The sequence below is a fragment of the Lygodium microphyllum genome, chromosome 22 (genome assembly GCF_053477565.2).
Source record: "Lygodium microphyllum isolate KBCC chromosome 22, Lygodium_microphyllum_v1.1.10, whole genome shotgun sequence".
Classification (NCBI taxonomy): Eukaryota; Viridiplantae; Streptophyta; class Polypodiopsida; order Schizaeales; family Lygodiaceae; genus Lygodium; species Lygodium microphyllum.
Window position 1 is genome coordinate 107,801,311 of NC_141156.1, and position 25,765 is coordinate 107,827,075.

The 25,765-nt window shown below is 40.9% G+C and overlaps 1 long non-coding RNA gene across 1 annotated transcript; it reads right to left on the reverse strand.

Moving 5' to 3' along the window:
* Positions 1-7,314: 7,314 nt before the first annotated feature.
* LOC148017492 (uncharacterized) lies at positions 7,315-7,795 on the reverse strand. Its single transcript, XR_015687892.1, has 3 exons — positions 7,712-7,795; positions 7,514-7,615; positions 7,315-7,421 (listed from the first exon to the last, which is right to left on the reverse strand). It is a non-coding gene; the product is annotated as an uncharacterized LOC148017492 (long non-coding RNA).
* Between the last annotated feature and the right edge of the window lie 17,970 nt (positions 7,796-25,765).

The window sequence follows — 25,765 nt, forward strand, 5'->3', positions numbered from 1 at the left end:
ATCAACTCCTCAAAATCAGGAAATCTTTCACGAACTGAAATGGATGTCCGAAACTGTGCATAATCCTTTCCTAGACCATTCAAGGTCACGAAAACTAAATCATCATCTTCCACTGGCGACCCAATGGAAGCAAGTGCATCTGCAATCTTCTTCACCTTCATGTGGTAGTCGTTGATGCTCATATTTTCTCTTTGCACATTGTGCAACTCTTGCTTGAGCTGCATTTTCCTGGCTTGCGTATTTGTGCTATACATTTTTGACAAAGTATCCCATGCCTCCTTTGGCGTACTTGCATCCTGAATATGCACAATCATAGAGTCTGAAATGCTGATAGACAGCCAATACATAACTTTCCTGGCTCTCTCATGCCATGTTTTAAATGCCTGCATTTGCCGTTGATTGGGAACATCAGGAAGAACTGGTTCTTCTTCATTTCCTGCAACAAATTCCCAATATCCTTTTCCCATAAGGAAATTCGTCATTCTAAACTTCCATGCTTGGAAGTTGTTCTTGTCAAGCTTTTCAGTGACAATCTGTGAGAGAGAATCAGATGCCATTACAGAATACTGCAAAAAATTCTGTCACTGCAAAAAACACAGCTTCACCCTCACAAGGGCAAATCTGCAAAACTGGCGAAAGTGGTATTTGACCACACAGTCACTTCCTAGTGACGATTTTGCATAAACAGGAACCAAGGATGATTCTGAACCTCCCAATGTCTCTGCGCACAAGCATACGATGCAATTTCTACAGTAACTTTTCACCGACCTGTAGAACAGTGGTCGCACAGCATAAAACTGAGCCTTTTCCTGAGTGCGTGCAGAAAACTTCCGTCTGCAAAACAGGCCCCGAAATGGCCTCAAATCAAAAAAACAAGGTCGCCAAGGGCTAAAGCCCTTGCCCGCAGCATATACTGCCCTCTTGCTTCACCGCGAAGGGCGTCTCAACCTGAGACAATGCACTCCTGCAATTTCCGGCTGTGCTACCTGCAGAGATCTGCTCCCAAAACAGAAAATGAAAGCAACACTGCTCCTCTTACCAGACCACCGCGAGCTTGGCTTGCTTTCTTGAGCTCCTTACCACGAACAAGGCTCTGATACCATGTCAAGATTGTGGGAGAGAAGGAAGGAGTCTCGCTTGAAGCTTTCTTGCTTGCACAATGGGGGAAGACACAGAAGGGTGGAGGCTGAAAACAGTTTTCCTCTACTTAGTTGTGTAAGCCAAAAAAACTCTGGTACAAAGAAATAGAAGAACCCTATATATGGGTCTCAAACCAAACTCAACTAACTAAGGTGGCATACTAACTGAGCCACGAACTAGAGTAGATAAGGATAGCTATCATGTAGCTATTATTCATGGGCGGTGTACCAACCGCGTCTGCAACTGACACGTCGGTGACATAAATGCACAACGGTCACCCTGGCATATCACGAGTGGAGCTCGATATCTCAACATGCTTGTGATTTACTAATTTTCTAAAATCTTAAATGTGTGTTTTTAGAGAAAAAATTATGTTTTATTGGTTTTGGGAAATCATGGTAGAGAGTCATGTCGATAGTAACCTTGAAGAAAGTCTGAAAAGCCCATAGTGATGCAAGATGGCTTGTATCGCAATCTTTGATGTTCTGATCTACCAACTTGGTCAAAAATTTTCATAGGATCTTGTTGGTGGACTGAACTAAACCATTTGCTTGTGGATAATAAGGAAAATACTTTGTATGTATAATCAGAAAAAATGATGTGAGTTCTTTGATGAATTTATTGACAAATTGTGTACCTCTATACTAACCAATTCTATTGGAGTGCCATACTAGGTGAAGATAACCCTAAATAAACAGTTGGCAACATGCTTGGTGATGTTTTCCAGTAGGGCCCATGCTTCTACCCATAGGTGTAATAATCCATTGTTATCACAATATATGTGTTTCTTATCTATGTAGTAGCCAGGTAGATGGGACAAATGATGGCTAATCCCCACTTTTAGAAGGATTTTAGGGGAAGGATTGGTTAGAGTGGCAAGTGGTCTCTAGCTCTAGATTGATACAACCTTTGGTAGAGGTGTCTTAGTGTTGGATCCATTTGTGAACATCACCCTATAAGGTTAGCCACCACAAGCTTATTGGATTCGGCAGGTTATTGTAACTTCAGCAACAAAATGGTCATTGAAAATTCCTTAATGGGCTTCCTCCAAGACAACAACTTGCTCCATTGGGAGGACCACTCTTTGTAACACTCTAGAGAGAGTGCAATAATACAACTCACCTATCAAAATCTCAAAACGTTGGCTCCAAAGAGCAAGACGTTTTCATTGGTCCTTCTAAGATAGGGTGGGGATACATGTTTCCAAGAAATTCATCAATTCTTCATACCATGATCATGGAGGGTTTGGTTTCCCCAGGTCTAGTGAATCTACTTTGTGGAAAATAGTTGGGTATCCAAAAATTCATCTTCAATACCAGTTGGTGATTCAGTGGAATCAAGGTGGGATAGAAAATTTGCATGACCAAGTAAACTAAAGCTGAATGATCTACATAAAAAACAAAATCTTACCCAAGAAAATGATACTAGAACTTCTTATTGACGAGATCACTCTAAGACATTATCTTTCTACGATTGAACAGTTTTTGTTGATGTTAGACAATTTTCTACTGGCATAGAACATGGGTCAGTATTAGCCATTGTCTTCCTACTACATAAGCAAACTTTCAATAACTATGTGAGGCAAAGTCAAAGGTCAGTGTAAGGTGAAGTGTGTTCTTTCAAAAGATACTAAAATCAACTAAAAAACTATAATTAAAATAGTAAGATAAGGTCTAAAAATCTCTTGCATGTCTCTCTTAAAAGAGGCTGGAGCATTCTTGAGACCAAACCACATGACTCTATAGATGTATACTCTCCACGCTCTAATAAAGGATCTTTTTGATTGATCTTCCAGTGCAAGGCAAAATTGGTTTCTTTTGTTAAAACCATTGAGAAAGGAGTGTATCTCATGGCTGGCCACTTTATCTAACATAGTATCCAGCTAGGGGATAGGAAAGAGATCTAGGATTGTGGCTACATTAAGCTTTCTATAGTCCACACATATCTATAGCTTCTTGTCCCTTTTTGAAGATATGACAATTCGGAGATCCAATCCACTTGATCTACTTCAATGATGCTCCCACAAATACAAAATGCTAAATAGATTTGATGAGCCTCCAACCTACAAAATTATGGATTTATCCAAATTTGACAACTAGAACTATTCTAAAAAAAGTATTCCTATCCTAGTTTCAATAATCTCAACTTGATGTAATAAAGAAATCTAACTAGCACTATCACAGTCTCTAATAATAAAAGGATCTCAAATTCTTTGCAAGATAATATACTTCATACTAGACTTGTACTATAAATTTAAAATCATGGATTCAATTATTAAAAACCTTAGAGAAATATAAAAGTTTAGCATATAAAGTGTACGTCTTATCTTGAAAATGTTACTAATCTCAAGGTATTATGCCTTCCATATCTATGGTTACCTTGGCTAAGACACAAGATAAGATATTTTTTATCAAGAAAATGAAACTGCCCAAGTTTGATGGCAAAGGAAAGGATGTTGAATCTAAAGCAGAAATTTGGATTAAATCTATGAAGGATTACTTTTTGCTCTCTACAAAGCTTGACTTTAGTGGAAGTAATGGTGCAATGACCAAGGGGTTTCAAAAGAAACCATCACTTTGGAAAAGCTAAAGAGAGCTATATGCAGGCAATACCTCCAACCAACATACTGCACCTTAAAGATGAATGAATTATTTAGCTTGAAGTAATCAAAGTTGAGCTTAGTAGCCTAAAATTTTATATTTTTGTCCCTTTTGAAGTATGCCCAATCCATGGACATGACCTTGCACATGTCAAAGTTTTTCCACAAACTAAACCCTATTTTGGATGTCTAACTTGAAGCGATGTGCCCATCCAACTTACAAGACACATTCATTTCTAAGATCTTTAAAAAACATCCAAGAGTGCTAAACTTTTGAGATAGGCTCCTCCATGCAAAGGACCATGTGGATATGTTAAAAGGATCCAAGGAGAAAGCCAAATCTATCAAATGAAGAAGGCCAAGACAAGTACAGTTGGAAACTTGGTACGTGTAGTTAGCAAGAAAGAGGCATCAATGTGTTTCATTGTAACAAGACCATACACTTCAAAAGAGAATGCCCAAAGTTAGGACAAACAATCCACCAAGCTCAATATGTGACTAGAATCAAACACTTTTAACAACAAAAGAAAAACCTTGCTAGAGTAACCTTCAAGAGAAAAGACAAAGGAATAGATGAAGGTGAATATTCCACTTTAGGTGCAGATATGGAATGAGCAATAGTATATCCTGCTCTCAACAAGGAGAGCCAAAAACACTAACTCTAAATTATTCAAACCCCCACAATCTATCAAGGTAGAGTCTTTAAGGATTTGATTGACTGTGAAAGTACCCACTCATTTATCTCACCAAAGTGTGTAAAAAGACTAGAAATAGAGATTACATGGGCATCAAAGTTGTTTATAGAATTAGCAACCTGAAAATAAAGGAAGCATCATTGAAGAGCACAAACAACATTTTTTATAGCATTGGAATCAAAATAAATGGAGCATAGAATATACATAAAAACCTCGGTCATACTTGCATCACTCCACCCATTACATTGCCTACACACTTAGGAGTGCAAGAAAGTAGCATCTTTAAGCAAGATACTCGACACCCATCATATAATGGTATGGATGCTTCCTCTCTCAATGGACTAGATGACTTGGCACCCATGGGCAGTAATGCATCAATCATTACTTCCTACCATCTCAGGCTCAAAGATTAATGGAAGGTTTGAAAGGTCCACTATCTCCTATGGTATCATGTAATTTGTAGCATGTGCTTGAATTGGTATATCGACTTAGGGACTCCATTGACCACATATCCACAAACTCTTTTGATGGGTTGCAATAGGTGTGAGAGCTAAGTTTTGGGACCCATTTTTGAAGCAAAAAAGGGGTTCTAAAGGTGTAAAAGACCAAATTTTCATGGAAAATAAAACGGTTGTGGATCGATGAGCTAGAGTTTTCCTAGATAGAGTTGAATGTCAGGAACACAATGTAAGTCTTGGTTCATCGATTGAAGTCTCTTTGACCCCCCACTTAATCTCTATAAGGTTTCCCATTATAAAGAAACTATGTGATCCAGGAGCCAAAAAGTGTATGATGGACACTACATTGATAGATTTGGATCCTATGAAGTTGATCCTCTAGTCCCTTTTCGAATCAAAGTTCGTTTGAGTCTCCATTTGGTAAAAAGCCACTTGCATGTAGTGGAAAAACTCTAAAATTGAAGTAGTTATTGTGGGATTAAAGCTTGATAGCCTAATTAAATAGGCTTAGACTTAGAAAATTGAATTGTGGGGTGGCAAATTTTTTTTAGTGCCCCCTTATTTTCCAATTTGGTAGCTTTTCGGGAGAAGAGAATCAAGGGGAGGAAAGAGGACATCAATATGAAGAATTTCTACACTTCCCATCACAAGAATTGGATTAGCAAGTGATGCAATAAATGGAAAGATTAGTTTTTAGCATTTCTCTCTCCTCTCTCCTCTTGTTGTGTGTTTCCATGGTTGATTTAACAAGAGACGGGGGTAGGCTAAGATGAGAGATTTTGATGGTGGGATGATGCTGGAGTGTAAAGGAGCATAGATCGAGGTTGGCAGGATCATCATGCACTACAAGAATATAGGAGAATAGTGATAGGCGATCGCGACACATATAAGCGGTGCTATTTGCATCGCAAACAATAACGGTACTCACACACAAAAAAGTGGCTGAAATCCGAGCGTGGCATTTTGTGAAGGAGGGATTGAAAGAGAGAGAAAAATAGATTGTGTGTTTGGGAGAGAGAAGGAGAGCTTCTTGCCACTGCCACCTCTGCTGCGGCCGTTCGCGCAAAGAAGAGGAGAAAGTGCACGAAGAGCAAAGACAGGCCGTTGCAAAGAGGAGACGAAGAATCCATCTTTGGGCCTTTGCGGTGAGTACATTGCTCCGTCCTAGTTTGTTCTTATTCTTTCTCATTTTCTTTTGTTTGTTTTTGTTGAGAATGAGTGCATTGAGGAAGAAAGAGATGAAATGAGAGAGAGAGAGAGAGAAGAAGAAAGGAAAAGAAAGAAAGAACGAGAGAGAGAGGGGAATAAACATGAAATATAATAAAGAGGAAGAGGGAGAGAGAGAGAGAGAGAGAGAGAGAGAGAGAGAGAGGGAGGAACAGAGCAGAATGAATGCAAAAGCAAGAGGGGGTAGAGAAAAACAAAGAGAGGATTTGTTCTTGTTCTTTCTTCTATTTTGTGTTTGTTTTTTTTTAGAACGATGTGCATTGAGGAAGAAGAGGAAATGAGACAGGGAGAAAAATAAAGGAAAAGGAAAAGAGAATGAGAGAGAGAGAGAGAGAAAGAGGACAATGAGTGAGAAAACACTAGGGGATGGAGAGAAACAATGATAGGATTTTTTTTGAGAATGAGGAGCATTGAGGATGAATGATAGGAAATGAGAGAGGGAGAAGAAGAAAGGAAAAGGAAGAGAGAATGAAAGAGAGAGAATAAACATGAAAGATAACAAAGAAATGGGGAGTGAGAGAGAGAGAGGGGGGAGGAGAGAGGAGAATGAGTGAGAAAATATAACGGGGTGGAGAGAAATAAAGAGAGGGGAAACAAAGAAAGAGAGAGAGAGAGAGAAAGAAAGATAGGAAATGAGAGAGAGAGAAAAAAAGGAAAAGAGAATGAGAGAGAGAGAGAATAAACATGAAAGATAACAATGAAATGGGGATAGACACTACAAGATATAGACCTTATAGCGACGTTTAAAGCGACGAAAATACAAACAACAAAATTTACCCCCGTCGTCGCAAAAAGTGTCGTTATTGACGACGCCATAGAATCGTCGCTATATGCGTCGCATTTGCGACGTAAATAGCGACGCATATAGCGACGGTTACAGAGAATTTGCGACGCTTATAGCGACGACAATAGCGACGCGTGCAGTAAATTTGCGACGCAAATAGCGAGGGTAACAGAGAAAAAAAAAATTTTGTGGCAGGGCAGCAAGCTGCCCTGCCACATATAGCACTATGTGCTGTATGAGAGCCATACAAAATAGTTTCTGCACTGCTGCATACAAAGCGTTTGCAAACAAAAAGAATGTATACTGAAATCATAAAACTGATGGATGAAATAAATACATGATATCGCATAAAATGCGATTGGTACAATCATAAAACAATATCACTAATACATAGAAAATGTCTACATAGATCGGGCGACTAAAAACTAAAGGTATGTGAGCTCTAAGGATCCAAGGGCGAGCTACAAATCGTCGTCCCCCGAAAGCTCTTCCCGCTGTAAAGGAGCATCAAACGGATTCTGCAGAAAAAGAAACAACATATCAATCCACCATACAATAATGCATTCAAATATCTCATGGTAACTACGGACAAGAAAGACGAGTGACTTACTGGGCCACCGCGTCTATACAATCGGTCGATCAATGATCTGAGACCGTGCCTCTCCGCATATCGAGTCTCAAGGCCTTGCGGATCGCGATTTGTAATGGAGTGCTGCAAAGAAAACAAAATGCTAACTGTTAGAAACATGATTGTCAGTACAAAGAATATCTCAAAAAAACAAATAAGCAAAACAAAAGAGAATCTTACAAAGTCCTCCAAATATGTCCTGTGGCCGCCACTCCCAAGATGATGTACCGATCCGGCCTCGATTCGTGCCCTCGCCGCCTCCCGCTGCTGACTCCAACTTCCTGGCGAATTTGTAGCCTCCTCCCTCAGTCAGTGCCAGTCGTCTGTATCTAACCACTCGGGCTTTGGAGCCCCACTCTTGATTGCCTTGCGTGCGTCGGATCGTCTATGTGACATGTATGCACGCATGCAATCCATCATCCAGCCCGTAGAGAATCTATCCACTGCGGCTGGCACTGAGAACTCCTCTTGTAAGGATGCTACTATGTACTCCTTGCTCCCCTCCGGTATGTTCCTCCAATGATCCAGGACGTTGTGCTGAAAAACTTGTTGGCACAACTCCCTCATGCGAGCCATCACCCTCCTCCCCTCATCATTCATGATGATGGCTCCTGACCTGCCATCCACTAGGTATCCATAATCCCTAGGAGTGTGCCTTGTATGGGCCCTCTCCCATCTCTGTCCACACTCCTGGGCATATCCAGGAGACCCCTGAACATCCGGTGTACCGACGGGGGTACCCTCTCCCGGAGTGCCACTCAAAGGGGTGCCACCAGAGGGTGTGCCACCAAAAGGAGATCCACCAGAGGGGGTGCCACCAAAAGGAGTGCCACCAAAAGGCGTGACATCTGTCGACGGCTGCGCAAAAGCCGGAGTAACTGGAGTGGACGTCCCCACAGGTGTGACAAATCCTGGAGGTGACTGAGCTCCAGCTGAACGACGAGACGGAGACACCGCGTCTGTGTCTCCACAGCAGCACCCCCCTGATCCTCCTGCAGTCACAGTCCCTCCCTCTAGCCCAAGTCCCAAGCGTCGAGATTGTCTGCTCGAAGCTGAAGCATCTGATCGCGCTGAAGCTGATCTAGCAGAGCGCCCTGACGAAGAATGAGACAGCTCCTGATCTGCTATCTCTCTGAATCTCGCGAGCTGATCTGGAGACATACGTGCCATCATCTCCTGAAACTCCTCATCGCTCATCCCTCGACTCATCCTGAAAATGTCGATACCTGCACAGATAAAAAATAATGTTAGAATAATCAATTTAAACTATACAAAGCACATTAATATAAATCATTTTTGAAAAATCCCTCTTAAAATGCATATCTTATCTACCTTTATGGAAGATCTAAACAACGAATTGAGTAATACAATTCTCCAAGAATGAAGTATTCTATGGTCCCATGTTAATCTCCTGACACAACTCTGCATACACTGGAAGGTCGATAGACATGTCACCACAAAATAATGAGTCTGTCTCATTCTCAAAAAATTCTACGACTTCTGTATTTCCATCATTGTTAGCTGATGCGGGCTCCAAGCTTGCGGTGGCCTCCACCCCTTGTAATTTCGATCCCTCTATTTGCATATTTTCTTCATCTATGCCTGGAACATCGCTTTGATCGTATACTCTCGCACCTCGAGGAGTTGAAGGTATAACATACCACCATCGAGGTTGTCGGGGATTTGGATAGAAGATTACCTGTTCACAAACACTTACAAACCGTCTTCAAACCATTGTGACATAAACCATGTCGTATTACAATTAGCAAGCAAATGCCTAGTTGTACCTGTTCACAATGGGCCGGCAACACAAAGGTGTCGCGCAAATCCATCCATTTTTTTTCGGAATCTATTTCAAGAAATCCAGATGGACCTCGTCGAACTGTTGCGCCAGCTCCTCCAAGTACCACTTTGAACCACTACACGTCGAATATTATCATGGAGAAGCTACGGTAATCCACCGTAATAATACTTTGCAAATTCCCAAAATACTCCATCTCATCCACAACCGTGTTCGGATCCGTTGCTTGTCGCCGGCTCTCTTGCTCAAACCTTGCCATGACACCACAGTCCATTGTGAAGCGCATTTTGTCAATACGCTCCACCCGAAAATGCCGTCCGCGCGACCACGCTGCACTATATATTTTGTACTGCACATTGAAACACTCAAATTAGATGTAGCAAGCAAATTTAGATACGACACATTCTAAACCCCTCATTACCTTTGGACTACATCCCCTCGAGAACTCCCACTCCTCCATTGAGACCTCTGTCCCTTCGTTGGATGCTGCGGTCAAGGCTCCATGCAACCATCGTGTTGACATAAACTGCGGCATCTCCTCCATGCCTTCGGGATATCGAATCGGTCGGTGATGCATACTGCGTCGGAATTCAGCTCGCGCTTCCTCTCGATCTTGCCTTGCAATCTGGTACTTGGCGAGCCACGTCTCCATGGAGGCATGGTGCAACATACAAAAGCGATTCACCTTCTCTTCCATTGAGGCATCCATTCTTTTTTCTACCCCATTTCCAACCACCACATCTCCAGTCAGCCTGTCATCGTCCTTCAGCGTCCATAGCATTTCATTGTTTGGTTCCACCGTTGGTAGCCATTGTGAGATATGCACTAACGCCTCTGACACCAACCAACCTTCCGCCATGCTATCTTCCGGACGAGCTCGTTGTCGCACAAAGCCTTTCAGGGTTTTCATGAAGCGCTCCAGGAAGAACATCCATCGCGTATGGACAGGTCCAGCAATCTCCACTTCATCCACAAGATGCACAAGAAGGTGAACTTGTATCGTGAGCATGTTAGTGGGCAGGTATTTCTCAAAGAGACAGACCGTCTCAACTGCTCCCCACCTTGCGGATTCAATAGAGGACGTCTTAATCTCTTTCTGTGAGATCCATTGCACCAAAGTCGACAGCTTATAAATGGCCCCACGAATTTCTGGAGTTAGGCATCCTGTGATCGCGATCGGTAGGACAAACTGCCACAAATGAGAAAGCATTAAGAATAATGGTCACTTTTCAAATTTCAAAATGTCCACGCTAATTAAAATCCATTCTGTTCACAAACCTGACATATCTTATGCCAATCATGGGATTTTAGCCCAAAAATCTGGTCATCTTTAGAAAATGCGGACCTGAGAGAATGCATCATACCCGTCGGAGTGCAAATAGACTTGATTACTTGCTTCACAATGCGCTCTTCTTTGGTAGACAAAACCCAGGGAGCGCGAGGAAGCTGCACTCCCCCTTCAGCACTCGATTGCGGCCAAAGCGCCTCCATCTTACCTACCTCCTTTAAATCCATTCGTGACCCTATAGTGTCTCTCTTTCCTGTGATGTGGTCCCATAGCAAGCTGCCCACATTTTTGAAAATATGCATGGGATCCAACAAGTGGTTGACCTGTAAGTGGGTCCAATATGGCAACTTGTAGAAAACTGAGACGCATTCCATTTGGATGTGAATCCGGGTTTACCATTTTCAGCTCGTACCAGCTTGCAGCATTCATACGTGCTGGAGGTTGTCCAAGAAAACCTTCCCTGAGTTCATGATCCTCCGGCAAGAAAGCGGCGTGTCCTTGATATACCATCTTCTTCATGGTTCGTGACCTTCGGGAGTCTAACTGTGGCCCACACAATGGACATGCATGATAACCTGAGGTAACGAGACCTACAAGGCGATCCACGACCTAGTGAATACTTGATTGAATGAAATAAAATATAGATATTACCGGCGAGAACAAAGGTCTGCTCACCTGAGCACTCTCCCAATCCCGGAAAGTCATGCATCGTCCACATGAGAATGGCTCGAATGTTGGCTGACCGCTGGCCATCGCGCCTGCTCATATCTTGCACCGTGACCCCCTCCTCCCACAAAATCTTAAGCTCATCGACTAATGGACGAAGATACACGTCCATATTTTTCACTTTGTAGTGGCCCGGGACAAGCAAGCTAAGGATGAGATGTCCTTTCTTCGTAGAAAGCCATGGAGGAATGTTGTAGTTGACAAGCACTATAGGCCACACACTGTAAGAAGTCAAGCGCAGACCGAATGGGTTAACACCATCCATGGCGAGACCGAGCCGAAGATTCCTTGGCTCTCGCACAAAGCCTGGGAAGGTAGAGTCAATGTGGCTCCATGCGCGTGAATCTGCTGATATTCGTTGCACTCCATCCGTAGACCTATTCTGCACATGCCACGTTGTCAAGCTTGCCATGGCAGACGTGCGAAACATGTGGTTTATGCGGGGGATGAGCAGAAAGTGTCTGAGGACTTTTTGAGGGATGGTCTGCCCTTGCAAGTCCTGTCGATACCTGTGAGCACCACACTTTGGGCATGTCTCCATAGTCTCGTATTCATCTCGAAACAATATGCAGTCGTTGATACATGCATGGATGTTATTGTAGTCCATGCCAAGCTTCCGTAAAACATGTCGTGCATCATCATGAGACTCAGGCATGGTGTTTGCAGGTGGCAATATATGATATTTCAATAACCTGAAAAAATCATAAAACACCTTGAAAAATCCATCCATGTTTGCAATAATACTGTTTTTAAAAAAAAACAATGAAGTCTGTGTGCAAGGTACCTGAATAACTCAGTCACACTCGTATCGCTCCAACCATATTTTGCTTGCACACTTAAGAGTGCAAGCAATGTCTTCAACCGAGATACTCGGCACCCATCATATAATGGTATGGATGCTTCCTCTCTAAGCGGGTCAGATGTCTCAACATCCATGGGAATCAATGCATCAATCATTGCCTCCAGCTCAGGCTCCAAGATTGTAGGCAAGTCGGGAAGGTTGTCTATCTCCTCTGGCATTGACGGTATAGATGGGCCTTGCAAGTGGTCGATTGGCTCCTGCAATCCATCCATCGCACGTCCACGAACTCTTCTAATTGGCCGCAAAGGGTGCACTCCCCTTGGGTCGAGACATCACCACCCTGGATATAAAATTTGCCAACAAGACCCAATCTTATTGTGTATGGTTTTCAATTAGCTTGAGAGTACAATGCATGAAAAATGCTAACTTCAAATTACCATTTGCTAAAAGTCTGCAATCGCCTGATCAATGATCTGAGATTGAAACTCGCCAAATCGTCGTACGTGTTCTATAGACAATCGGCGTTTTCGTCTAATTGCCAACTTGCATTGAGAGCAAGGACATGGGACACGCTGATTAAGATACGACTCGCGGTCTTGAACAATAGGACCTTCTTCGTTTGCCATATTATCTACATTACAGCAAACAAGGCTTAAATGGATAGCTTTATGGAGATGTACGTCAAGTTGCAAGTTGACCATAAACCTTGCATTGTATATAGTAGTCGAGAGATTTTCCGATGTTATATCTCGGCCTTGTATCATGCTCAACGATTTGTTTGTCCCGGTAGATAATTTTTTGTTATATCTCGGCTTTGAGTATAAGTAATCAATTTTAAAATTAATGCGCGCCATCAATGAAATTTTATAACTATAGTAATAAAATTTATTTCAATCAATTCTACTCATAGTCATAAGACCTGAGAGAAATTATCCTATACTCAATTTAAGGGTTTCTTCTTCTATAACAATAATTTTGGGTTCATTTTGATGAAGTACGTGGGCGTATGCAAAGCACATTGCATACCATTATCAATACGTATATTATCTTAAATTTCCTTCCCTTCCCTCTCCCTCTCTTTCTCTCCCTCTCCCTCTCTTCCTCTCTTTCTCTCACCCTCACCCTCTCCCTCTCGTTCTCTTTCTCTCCCTCTCTCATTTCCTCCCTCCCACTCCCTCTCCCTCTCCCTCCCTCTTTCTCCCTCTCCCTCTCCCTCTCCCTCGCTCCCTCTCCCTCCCCCTCCCTCTTTCTCTCCCTCTCTCATTTCCTTCCCCTCCCCCTCCCTCTCCCTCTCCCTCTCCCTCTCCCTCTCCCTCTCCCTCTCCCTCTCTTTCTCTTTTTCTCCCTCTCCCTCTCTATCTCTCTTTCTCTCTCATTTCCTAAACAAGCAAAAAATAACGTGATTTAAACATCCTCCAAGCAAAATGGAGAGGGAGAGATACAATGCACTCTCCCTCTCTTTCTCTTTCTATCCCTCTCTCATTTCCTTCCCCTTCCTCTCCCTCTCACTCTCTTTCTCTCTTATTTCCTCTCCTAAACAAGCAAAAAATAAAGTGATTCAAACATTAAACAAGCAAAAGGGAGAGGGAGGGAGAGAGAGAATGCACTCTCCCTCCTTCTCCCTCTCTTTCTCTTTCTCTCCCTCTCCTATTTCCTCCCCCTCCCTCTATTTCTATTTCTCTTTCTTTCCCTCTCCCTCTCCCTCTCCCTCTCTTTCTCTCTTACTCTCTCGTTTCCTCTCCTAAACAAGCAAAGAAGAAAGTAATTTAAACATTAAACAAGCAAAAGGGAGAGAGAGAGAGAGAATGCACTCTCCCTCTCTTTCTCTTCCTCTCTCTCTCTTTCTCTCCGTCTCTCTCCCTCTCCCTCTCCTTCTCTTTCATTTCCTCTCCTAAACAAACAAAAGAGAACGATTTAAACCTTCAACAAGTAAAAGAAAGAGAGAGGGAGACTCACCAATGAGATATGGCGAGCGTGGGCGGCTTCTCTTTGCAACGAGGGCTCCTCCTCTCCTTCGCGAACAACGACGATGGCGGCGGCGGCGGCAGCAAGTCTCTTCCTCCTCTTCTCTCACAAAGCCTTGGCTCTCTCCCTCGCTCTCTCCCTCGCTCTCGCTCTCAAAAGGCGAAGAAAACAAAATGAAAACGGCGCTCTGGTTTTGGCCACGCTTTTTTTCCCTGCGGCGTCGCTATTTGCGTCGCAAATGCGACGCAAATAGTGACGCATATAGCGACGCCAATTGCGACGCCAATAGCGACGCCGATATCCGCCGTCGCTAATCGGCGTCGCTATTGCCCCATTCCCTTGTAGTGAGAGAGAGAGGGAGCAAGAGAGGAGAATGAGTGAGAAAATATAAGGGGGTGGAGAGAAACAAAGAGAGGGGCAATAAAGAAAGAGAGAGAGAGAAAGAAAGATAGGACATGAGAAAGAGAGAAGAAGAAAGAAAAAGGAAGAGAGAACGAGATAGACAAAATAAACATGAAAGACAACAAGGAAATGGGAAAAGACAGAGAGAGAAAGAGAGAGGGAGGGAGAGAGGAGAATGAGTAAGAAAATATAAGGGGGTGGAGAGAAACAAAGAGAGGGGCAAGAAAGAAAGAGAGAGAGAGAGAGAAAGAAAGAGAAAGGGGAGAGAATATAAAATAAAGAGTGCAAAGAAATGTGCAATGAAAGGGAGGGAAACATCGAAAGGGGGAGAAAACAAAGACTTTAGCTGACATTAATTTTGTTGAATTACAAGAGAAGAAATCCCTTTTCCAACAAACTAAGAAAGAATAAGAGAATGAGAACAAAAACAAATTGTTTGTCATAACATAGACAAAATGAAAAACGATGAAGGTAGTGATGTTCAAGATCGCAAAGCATATCTTAATCAGCATGTCTCATGTCCTTGCTCTCAATGCAAGCTGGCAATCAAACGAAAGCGTCGCTTGTCTATAATAGAACGCATACAACGCTTCGGCGATTTTCAATTGGAGATCATTGATTAGGTGATCTTAGACTTTGAGAAAATGGTAAGAAAAATGTATATCAATCATGCATTATATTCGAAAACTAATTGAAAATCATATACAAAAACATTGGATGTGGTCATAAAATTTATACAAGGAGGTGATGTCTCATCCCAACGAGGAGTGCACCTATTTGCAGCCACTTGGAAGAGTTCATGGGTATGCAATGGATGGAATGTCTAAGCCAATCCACCACTTAGAAGGAACTACCGAGTCTATACCATCAATATCAAAGGAGACAAGCAGCCTTTCAGACTTTGTACAATCTTCAAGCATGAGATGGAGGCAATGATCGATGCATTGATGCCCATGGATACTAAGACATCTAATCCACTTAGAGAGGAAGTATCCATACCATTATATGATGGGTGACAAGTATCTTGCCTGAAGATGCTACTTGCACTCCTAAGTATGTAATCAAAATATGGGTGGAGTGATGCGAGTCCTTTTTCAAGGTGTTTTATGATTTGTTTTTAGGTTGCTGAGTATCATATATTACCACTTGGAAATACTATGCTTGAGTCTCCTGATGAAGCACAATATGTTTTACGAAAGCTTGGAATGCACTACAACAACATCCATGCATGTGTCAACGATTGCATGTTTTTTTAAGGAGAGTATGAGACTATGGAGATATGTCCAAAGTGTGGTGCTCACAAGTATCGATAGGACTTGCAAGGGCAAACCATCCCTAAAAAAATTTGTAGATGCTTTCCACTTATCCCCCGTATACATGTTGGGCATGGCAAGCTTGACAATGTGGCATACATAGAATAGATCAACAGATGGAGTCCAACAAATATCAGTGGATTCATGCACATGGAGCTACATTGACTCTACCTTTCCACGCTTAGCACAACAGCCAATGAATCTTTGCCCATTGTGTAAACTCATTCAGTCTCAACTTTTTATGTGTGTGGCCTATACTCCTTGTTACCTACAACGTCCCACCATGGCTTTCTACAAAGAAAGGCACTTGATCCTTAGCTTGCTCATTCCTGGCCACTACAAGGTCAAGAATATGGATGTCTATCTCTGTCCATTAGTCAATGAGATTAAGATTTTGTGGGAGAAGGGGGATTTTGTAGAAGATATCAGAAAGTGCGATAGTTGGTCCTCTAATATATGAGCCATTCTCATGTGGACCATGCATGAATTTTTGGAATTTGTAGAGTGCTTAGGTAAGTAGGATTCCATTCTCATTGGTCATGTCTATCATAGCTCATTCAAGTTTGTATTCATAGGATAGAGGTGTTGGGACATGTCTAGTTACCTCAGGTTATCATGCATGTCCATTGTGTGGGCCACAGTTAGACTTCTGAAGGTCATGAACCATGAAGAAGATGGTATGCAAAGGATACAATGCTTTCTTCTAGAAGGGTCATGAACTGAGGGAAGGTTTTCTTGAACGAAATCCATCACAAATGAATTCCCAAAGCTGGTACAAGTTGAAAATGGTCCATATGGAGTCACATCCAAATGGAATGCAAAGGTTCTCAGTTTTCTACAAGTTGCCATATTGGACACACTTATAGATCCCCATTCTTTTCATAGATACATCATCAAGAAATGGAAGAGTAAGTTGTGGAATAAAGTCCCTTAAGACTTTGTACATAGCATTCATCATATGGGCTACGGAGTTTGTTGCACCTTGTGGTAGAGTGCACATGCAGACCAATCCAAGAGGTTTCTTCATTGTGGTAATGTCTCGACTTTCTAATGAAAGTTGAAATTGGTCATATCCTGAATATAGATCACCCATAGAGTAACTTGCTCTACCTGCAAAAGCTTAAGCAAACTCGTCAACAATTAGACCCGAACCAATATTTCGGATTGTGACATGATTTATAGGCTGTAAATCTTGGATGAATCGTAAAGATCCATTTTTCTTGGGTGCGATAAACCATAAAATTGAGTAAGGTGCTTAAGAATGTTCTAAAATCTTCATTCCAATCTTCTCATTTAGAAGTTCCAATAATTTCCGCAAATGCGCCCTTGGAATGGGAATGGGATTGAGGTTCCAAGGCACATGTGGGACCATAAAAATGACCATAGGAGCCACAATATTTGAATCCACATAGCCTATTTCACTTGGTTGAAATGCAAAATATTTTCCATGTTTCATTAACATTTACATAAAAGAGTGTTTTTTGACCGATGAAAGGAAATAATTTTCACCTATTTTGAGCTCTTTTATACTTTCAGATGTGAACTTGTGACCAATGTTGGAAGGATCATGAAGACTTCGCTGATTTACTGCCTATTAGCTAGCCCTTCAGCTTCAGGAGGTAGTGGGACTGCCACATACTTGACTTTCTTATCAACCATCTTGTATTTTGTCTCCACTTGCACTTTAGCCTTGTTGAGTAAACCAATGTCTGCCTGCTCAACAAATTCTTGAATTGTTTGATAAAAATCCAATGTACATACTTCTATGGACTGATTTTAAGCCTAATTTTCTATATGAGCAGCTGCATATATTTCAGCCAATGTGTGAGTAGTAATCACTCAAAAAAAAATATCCGAAATATCTTCATTTTCAGCCATCATGTCATAAGTTTTCAGCTCCCCTTTTACATGACATAAATATTTTCTTTTAGCTTTATTCATGGCTGGAAAATACTCATACTATTAGCTGTACATACGTACAGATTTGCTAGAGACATAATTTCTGTAGTATAAGGAGGTTCAATATTTTTACATGATGCACTACCATAACCTCATTTTATAGTAGTGCAGTCCAAAAACCCTTTAATTTTGGGGCATTAGGAGGCACAGGATAATCATGCAGTTCATCTCTGTTCCGATGATGGTTAACACACATAGTAAGAAATTGGATAGCTTTTTCATTATCCTTGCTTCAGATTCGAGCATAAGAAGAACCATCATCAAGAGCTTTTGTTTCCAAGTGGACTTAAAAAATGTAAGGTTGCCCAAGAATGATAGGGTAAGTACAAGAGTCTTGAATAAAAAAGTAAAAATTGTCTTTTATGTCTCAAATAGTTACCTGCTCATTAGGACATGCAATATATAACTCTCCAAGCTCTCATTTGCCAACCTGGTGGCAACATCTATGGGCCATCCACCACTTTCATAGAGACTTCTTTCCATGAGTTTATCTCAGAACCATGGTCTAAAAGTGCAATACATGGTGTTTCTTTTTCTCCAATTTTGACGGCTGTCTCCATTGCTGCTCTTGCCCAATGAGTACAAGAGTAGTGATTGCTTGGAATGAATTGAGCCTCTTCCTCCTCATGCATGTGCTGTAGACGACCTTCTTTTTGAGAGGTGGGCTACCCAACTAGTTTGGACCAGCTGACCATTACATTTTTAGCTTTCACTTCTATAATTATTGCATTCATGCTTTATTTATCTTTGGCTTCAATTGGCTTCAATTAATTCTTTAACTACTTCAAGATGAATTCCTTGTGCACTCAACTTCTGTTCATCTTGCACAAAAACTTCATCACCAACATATTGTCTTTTCATCACCAACATATTGTCTTTTCCTTTTGATTACACTAATAAATACATCATGGAATTCACGTTTGGAAATTCCAAGAATTTTGCCTAAGGTGAATTAAAATTTGCTTCCCAGAATTCATTCTTCTAAGACTCTAATATTTCCTCTTTATTTCATGGAATTTTTTAAAAGGAAAAAATAATAATAAACGCCCTCCCCACACCACCAGCAAACGTATGTGGGTGTGGGGGAGTTTCAGGTGTCGACGGAGGGAGGAGGGGGGCTATCGTGTGTCAATGGGGTTGGGTGAGGGGGGGGCACGGGGCTGCCATGTACCAATGAGGGGCTGCCATTGATAATGTGCGGTAAGGGGGAGCTTCGGGACGACGTGGCTTGGGGGTAACGAATACTCCCTCTTTCCCTCCCCCATTCTCTGCATGGCAACAGCAATACATCTAGTCTCCCTATTGCGAGTAGAGGGGGGGCCTCCATACCTTACCAAAACTCCCCCCCTCTATAAAAGGGCCTTAGGTGTTGAAGAGCAGGAGGGAGGATCATTGCTGCATGACTGGTGATCAGAGAGTAAGAGAAAAGGGAGAGAGAGATTGTGTGTGTGTGAGAGAGAAAAGAGAGAGCAGGAGGGAGGATCATTGTTGTCCGACTCGTGATGAGCGAGTAAGAGAAAAGGGAGAGAGTGTGCGTGTAAGAGACAAGAGAGAGTGTGTGTGAGAGAAAAGAGAAAGCAAGAGAGAAAAGAAAGATACAAGTCTCTATTTATCTTTTGCATTAGCACGTCGAAATGAATTCCCAAAAGTAAAAGCCCTACATTGCATCATTGTCTTAGGGAAGATACACATCTAGATAGCATGGCATGATGGTCAATTTCAGTTGTGCTATTAGGGATTCATCTTAAAGATAATCGTAAGTCTTGTATGTGAAATGCTAAAATTGCTCAAGGTCATTCAACAAAATGAACCCTATATATGCAAGGATAGAGCTTAACTTGACTTATTAGGGGTTTAAAAGTAAGTGAACCAAACTACTAGGAGGACATGAGACAAGTAAAACACTAAGTGGTCTCTATTCAAAATCTTGCCTCGATAAATCTAAAAAAACCTTGAAGATATCACCTTTAACCATGATGCAATCTGTCGTTAATACAAGAGAGTTCGAGTGTCGTTTCTTCCAAAGACAAGAACCCTTATTTAAAGACTAGCAAGTTAGGACAGCTACCATCCGAGAACTATCAGATATAGATCCAATTACATAATTGCTTACTCCTATCACATAAGAGTGGGGTAAAAAAAAATGTATTTCCTATTCCCCAGGGGATATTGTGAATCTCTGCCAAGGCAAGAAGGACCAACACCAAGCATCAATGATAGGTACCCCACCTTAGCAAATGTCCCGAGCACTCACCTGTACCATTGTTTGTGATTGTAAGTTTAGAAACACCGCTTGTAAAAGACTATATAACTCCAAACTCATAAAAGAAATGGGAATAATGAATCAATTTGTTGAGCTTTTGGAGGGCATGCCAAACCACCCCCAACTAGTTGCAAACCCTAGCCAAGGGGGTTCTAAATAGGCATGACGGTGTTGGAGGGGTTCTGGTCGAAAGGTCAAATCCACTAGGGATCAGAGGTAGAAGGAAGTAGAGATAGGAGATGGAAGAGAAGAAAGAGAACACACAAGTGGTAAACACGACAAAGACAAAGCACAATGAATTGAATCAATATGTATTGAACGAACCTCGAATCCTTGCACTACTTAGAAGCAATCATTAGATATCCTAGAGCTTCTTTCTAGAATAAAACGTGCATCAAAATTATAGCTCCTTGTCTACTGCTCACGGAACCGAAATCTAATGGCTCCATTGACTCCGAAAGGGGGGTAAAACGCCCAGCACACCTGGTTACGGATCTCCCAGATCACTTCTTCTTCCTCTTCCAGTTCAAACTGCAGTTTTCGGCCTATTTACAGCAATCGCAAGGTGCGTGATTTTGTCAATCTGTATTTTTTATGAAAATCCCATAACTAGCTAAAAAAGTAACTTGCTTTTTGTTACAACTATATATATCATCTCTCACTTGACTTGGGTCTCACCTATATATACTAACTCTACATCAATATGAAACATTCTTTGGGAGCATGTCTTATGTATCTCTCTCCTACTCTCTCTCTCTCTCAACATGGTATCAGAGCTATGGATGCATAGCAACAACAAGGAAGATAAGTTGTTTCATTGTTTATACTTGATTGAATTCTTTGCACAAGTGATGATTTAATACATGAACTTGTTCAAATTAGAAGTATTAGTTAATTTTGTCTTTAAAAACAAAACCAAATCTGGTGCATAGCTCTCGAATCCTATCAAAATCGCTTGTCAATCGGAGTTCTGGATCAAAAGTTATGACAGTTCAGGATTCAAGACAGCAATTCTACTCGATTTTGCGATTCTTTATTTAAAACTGTATTTCTAATTATAGTTCGTTAATCCCCAATTACAGTTTATTAATCGCTCGTCTTTGTTAATGATGTTGATTACGACAAGCAAACATCTTGCTATTTTTAGCAATGTTTTATTATCATTCACGTTCTTTGCTCGACCGAAATAGCACTTTTCTTATATGCGTCATCTCGTCTTGCATGTTACGCCTCTCTATTTCGGGCTTTCTTTTTAGTCACTCAATACTTTTCGTCGTTCTTACGTGCATATCCCTATTTTGATTGTCATGCGTCTCAACTACACTCGTCTTGATCATGGTTTGCAGATTCTATGATCTCATCCTATTTGTTTTCTCTCGACATACATGCGTGGCCAATTGCGTAATTGTTAACGGATATCCATCTGGCCAACATTCGGTTCCCTTCTTCCAAGGACAAGGCTTTCCTAGGTGGAAAGCAGAGATGATGCTAATTCTTGAAGGTGACGAATTATTTGATATTGTTTTGGGCGACCTATCTTGCCCAGTTCAACCTATTGATGTGATGAATAACAATTCTGTGATTACTGATGGTCCATTATTTGAACAATGGAAAATTGATCATACTGATTGGATTCGTCGTGACAAAGCGGCTTGTCATTATATATTGTCTGCACTTCCTGACTCACTTATGTTGGATGTCTTTCATCTGGAAACCTCTCATGCTGTTTGGGAGTATCTTATCTCAACGTTTGAGAAGAAATCAGTCACCGAAATTTTATATCTCCAAACTTGTTTGAAGAATCTTCAATATAAGGTTGGTACTTCTATGCACTCTCATATCGAGGCTTTTAAAGACATTATCAATCAGCTTGGTGCTGCCGGTGCTCCTGTTGCTAAAAATCAGATTGTTACTCAACTTCTTCATACCATCAAAGATCCTTTATATGACAATATCATCACTATTTTGTCTAACAAGGACGATATCCACTTTGATAAAGCATGTATATCTCTTATTGAATATTCTCAACGTCATGAGCATCATTTGGAAAAATCTGATGCTGTTTTGGTCACTCATGAACAAAGGGATTTTGATGCTGCTTTTGTTGCTCGCAAGCGTCCCGCTTCACATTTTCAGCAGGGTGGACACCCTAATCAAGGTAGTAAATCTTCTCGTCTTGCTTATCCTAACAAACATTGTTCTTATTGTGATAAGAAAGTTCATGTGGCTTCTGATTGATGGGCACGTCAATATGATGAGGAGCATGGAGTTACTACAAAGCAACCGCGCTCGTCCAAAAGTTTTCCTCCTTGTGATTATTGTGCACATACAGATCATCCATCTCGTTGTTGTTATAAACGCAGATATGATGAAGAACGTTCTCGAGCTTATATTGTTCAACAAACTACAACTGATGATGATCATACTCATCAGGAGCTCAATTTCGTCCATTATGATATCTCTCCAGAAAAGGTACTTCATGTTCATGATGGTTCTCTATTCATCGTTGATTCAAGTGCCACTAGAAACATGACATACCAATCGCAGTGGCTTCACAATTATCATTCTCTTCTTGTCAAGAAGTTTGTTTACCTTGCGGATGATACGACTTGTCAAGTCAAAGGAGTGGGTGATTTATATCTGGGGATTGTTTCATCCACTAGATTATTAAGAGGAGTTCTTCATGTTCCAGATTTGCAAAGAAATCTTCTTTCTGTTGCTCGTCTAGTTGATCTTGGTTTTTTTGTTGGCTTTGATCATAATCAATGTTGTATAGAGAAAGACGGGCATACTATAGCAGTGGCTCCTCGACATGGTAATCTATTTGAGCTATCATTGAACGATACAGTTGCAAATGTTGTTACTGCCCCTGGAGATGCAGATTGCAAATTATGGCATCAACGATTTGCACACTCTGATTTTGCCAAAATTCTTGATCTTCATCGTCATGGTCTTGTGCAAGGTATGGATCTTAAATCTCATCCACGTATGGGAATATGTGAGTACTGTGCACTTGGAAAACACCATCGTTCGCCTTTCCACACTTCTACTTCATCACATTCTTGTGCTCTCTTGGATTTGGTTCATACCGATATTTGCGGTCCTTTTCCTGCCTCAAAGTCTCAATATCAATATTTTATAACTTTCATTGATGATTTCTCACGGTACACACATGTCTATCTTCTTTGACATAAGTCTGAGGCTTTATCTATATTTAAACAATACAAGATAAGTGTGGAGCTTCAAACTGGATTCTCTATAAAGACGCTTCGCAGTGACAATGGCGGTGAATATGTATCCAATCTATTTGATGACTTCTGTAAGGATCAAGGTATTCATCATGAGTTTACAGTTCCTTATTCTCCTCAGCAAAATGGTGTTGCTAAGCGCAAAAATCGCACGACTCTTAATGCTATATGTTGCATGCTTATACACTATGGTTTGTCTCGAAAGTTTTGGAATGAAGCACTTCTAACAGCTATTTTTATTCAAAATCATCTTCCAACTACTGCACATGTTGGTAAAATTCCTATAACAATTTGGACAGGGAAGACACCTTTAGTCTCTCACTTTCGCACATTTGGCTGCATTTCTTATATTCATGTGCCCAAGGACACTCGACATAAGTTGGATTCTCCAGGTTTGAAGGTTATTTTTCTTGGTTATTCAGATCATTCCAAAGGTTACAAATTTTATGATCCTTCTTCTCAAAAGTTTATCATTAGTCGTGATGCTATATTTGATGAGAAGACTATTGGTGGCACATGGTCGTCAGATGTTTCAGATGATACATAGTCTTTGCTTAGTGCATTTCCTTACTTGCTTTGTGATTCTACTAATTCTGATGATCATAAACCTCCTTCATCTCCAAAGAAGATTGATGAAAATTTGGAGATCTATGTCGATCTTCCTATTGAGATAGAGTATGGATTCTATTCTATTGAATATGATGTCTTTGATGATGCTATGTCTATCCAAGTGGATCCAATATCATATATGGAAGCTATCAATTCGTCTCAAAGGGATCAATGGCAAGAAGCTATGCAAGTCGAGTACGATTCTTTAATCTCCAAAGGTACATGGATTCTTACTGAACTCCCCCCAAATCGTGTTCCTATTAAATGTAAATGGGTTTATAAAACCAAGACCAAAGCTGATGGCTCGTTTGATAAGTTCAAAGCACAACTTGTTGCAAAAGGTTACTCACAGATTGCAGGAGTACATTATCAAGAAACATTTTCTCCCGTTGTGCACTCCACAACTGTTCGTATGATTTTGGCTTTTGCAACACTATTTGATCTAGAAATTCACCAAATGGATGTTAAAACAGCTTTTCTCAATGGAGATCTTGAAGAAGAAATCTATATGGAGCAACCTGAAGGTTTTATGATTGCAGGAAAAGAGCATCTTGTATGCCAGCTTCATCATGCATTATATGGATTGAAGCAAGCCTCTCGTGCTTGGTATATTAAGATTGATCAGTTCCTCACATCTAAAGGTTTTGTTGCATGTTTTGCTAACCCAAATCTTTATATCAAAAGGGAGGACAAAAATTTTATTATTCTTGCTCTATATGGTGATGATACTATTCTTGTGTCAAATAATATTGCTTTCTTGGATGCTATGAAGAAGCTTTTATCGATTGCATTTGAAATGGTGGATCTTGGTGAGATACATTCTTGTTTGGGTATTCAAATTCAACGACACCGACAACAAGGCATTCTTCTTCTTTGCGAGACAAAGTTTATTAATGATATTGTTAAGAAGTTTGGGTTGAAAAATGCGCACTCTGCCAACACTCCCATTCTTTCAAGCTCTACCAAGGGTACATCTACAACACGCAATGAAGAATCAGCCATTCATCAAGCTTTTGCTAATATTGTTGGTTGTCTTCAATTTATTGGTTTAAACACAAGACCAGATATTTTATTTGCAGCTAACTTTTTGGGACAGTATCTTTCTTCCCCTTCCACTATTCATTGGAGTGCTGCAAAATGTATTCTTAAGTACCTCAAGGGTACTAAGGAATTTGGTCTTATTTATCGTAGTCGAGAGGATTCTTCTTTATCTTCGTCAACTTCTCTTGACCTTATTGGATATACAGACGCTGATTGGGCAAGTTCACACTTATCCATGCGATCTACAAGTGGGAATTTTTTCTTTGTAAATGGATGTTTGGTTTCTTGGTCCAGCAAGAAACAACAATGTGTTGCGGTTTCTACAATTGAAGCCGAATATGTTGCTGCATCATTAGCAGCTCGCGAGCTAGTTTGGCTTCGACAACTACTTGCAGATTTGGGACATCCTTCATCATCTAGTACACCTCTTCGATGCGATAACCAAAGTGCTATTAGTCTTACCAAAGACTATATACAACATAGTAAATCAAAGCATATTGCTATTCATTATCATTATGCTCGACATGAAGTCAAGAAAGGTTCCATTATGGTGGAGCATTGTCCCAGTGATCAAATGGTTGCAGACATCTTCACAAAAGCTCTTAGTGAAGCTCGCTTTAGCTCATTAAGACATGCACTTGGTATTGTTCCAAGTTCTTGTCTCACTGATTGAGGCATGTATCATTGTATTCAAGAAAACTTTATAGTAAATCATTTTTGTATCATAGGTATGTGTAGGGGCTCGGGTTTTTCCCTTATTCTCCCCAAGGGTTTTTTCACTCGCAGCCAGAGACCTTTGTTTGAGTGGGGATGTTAC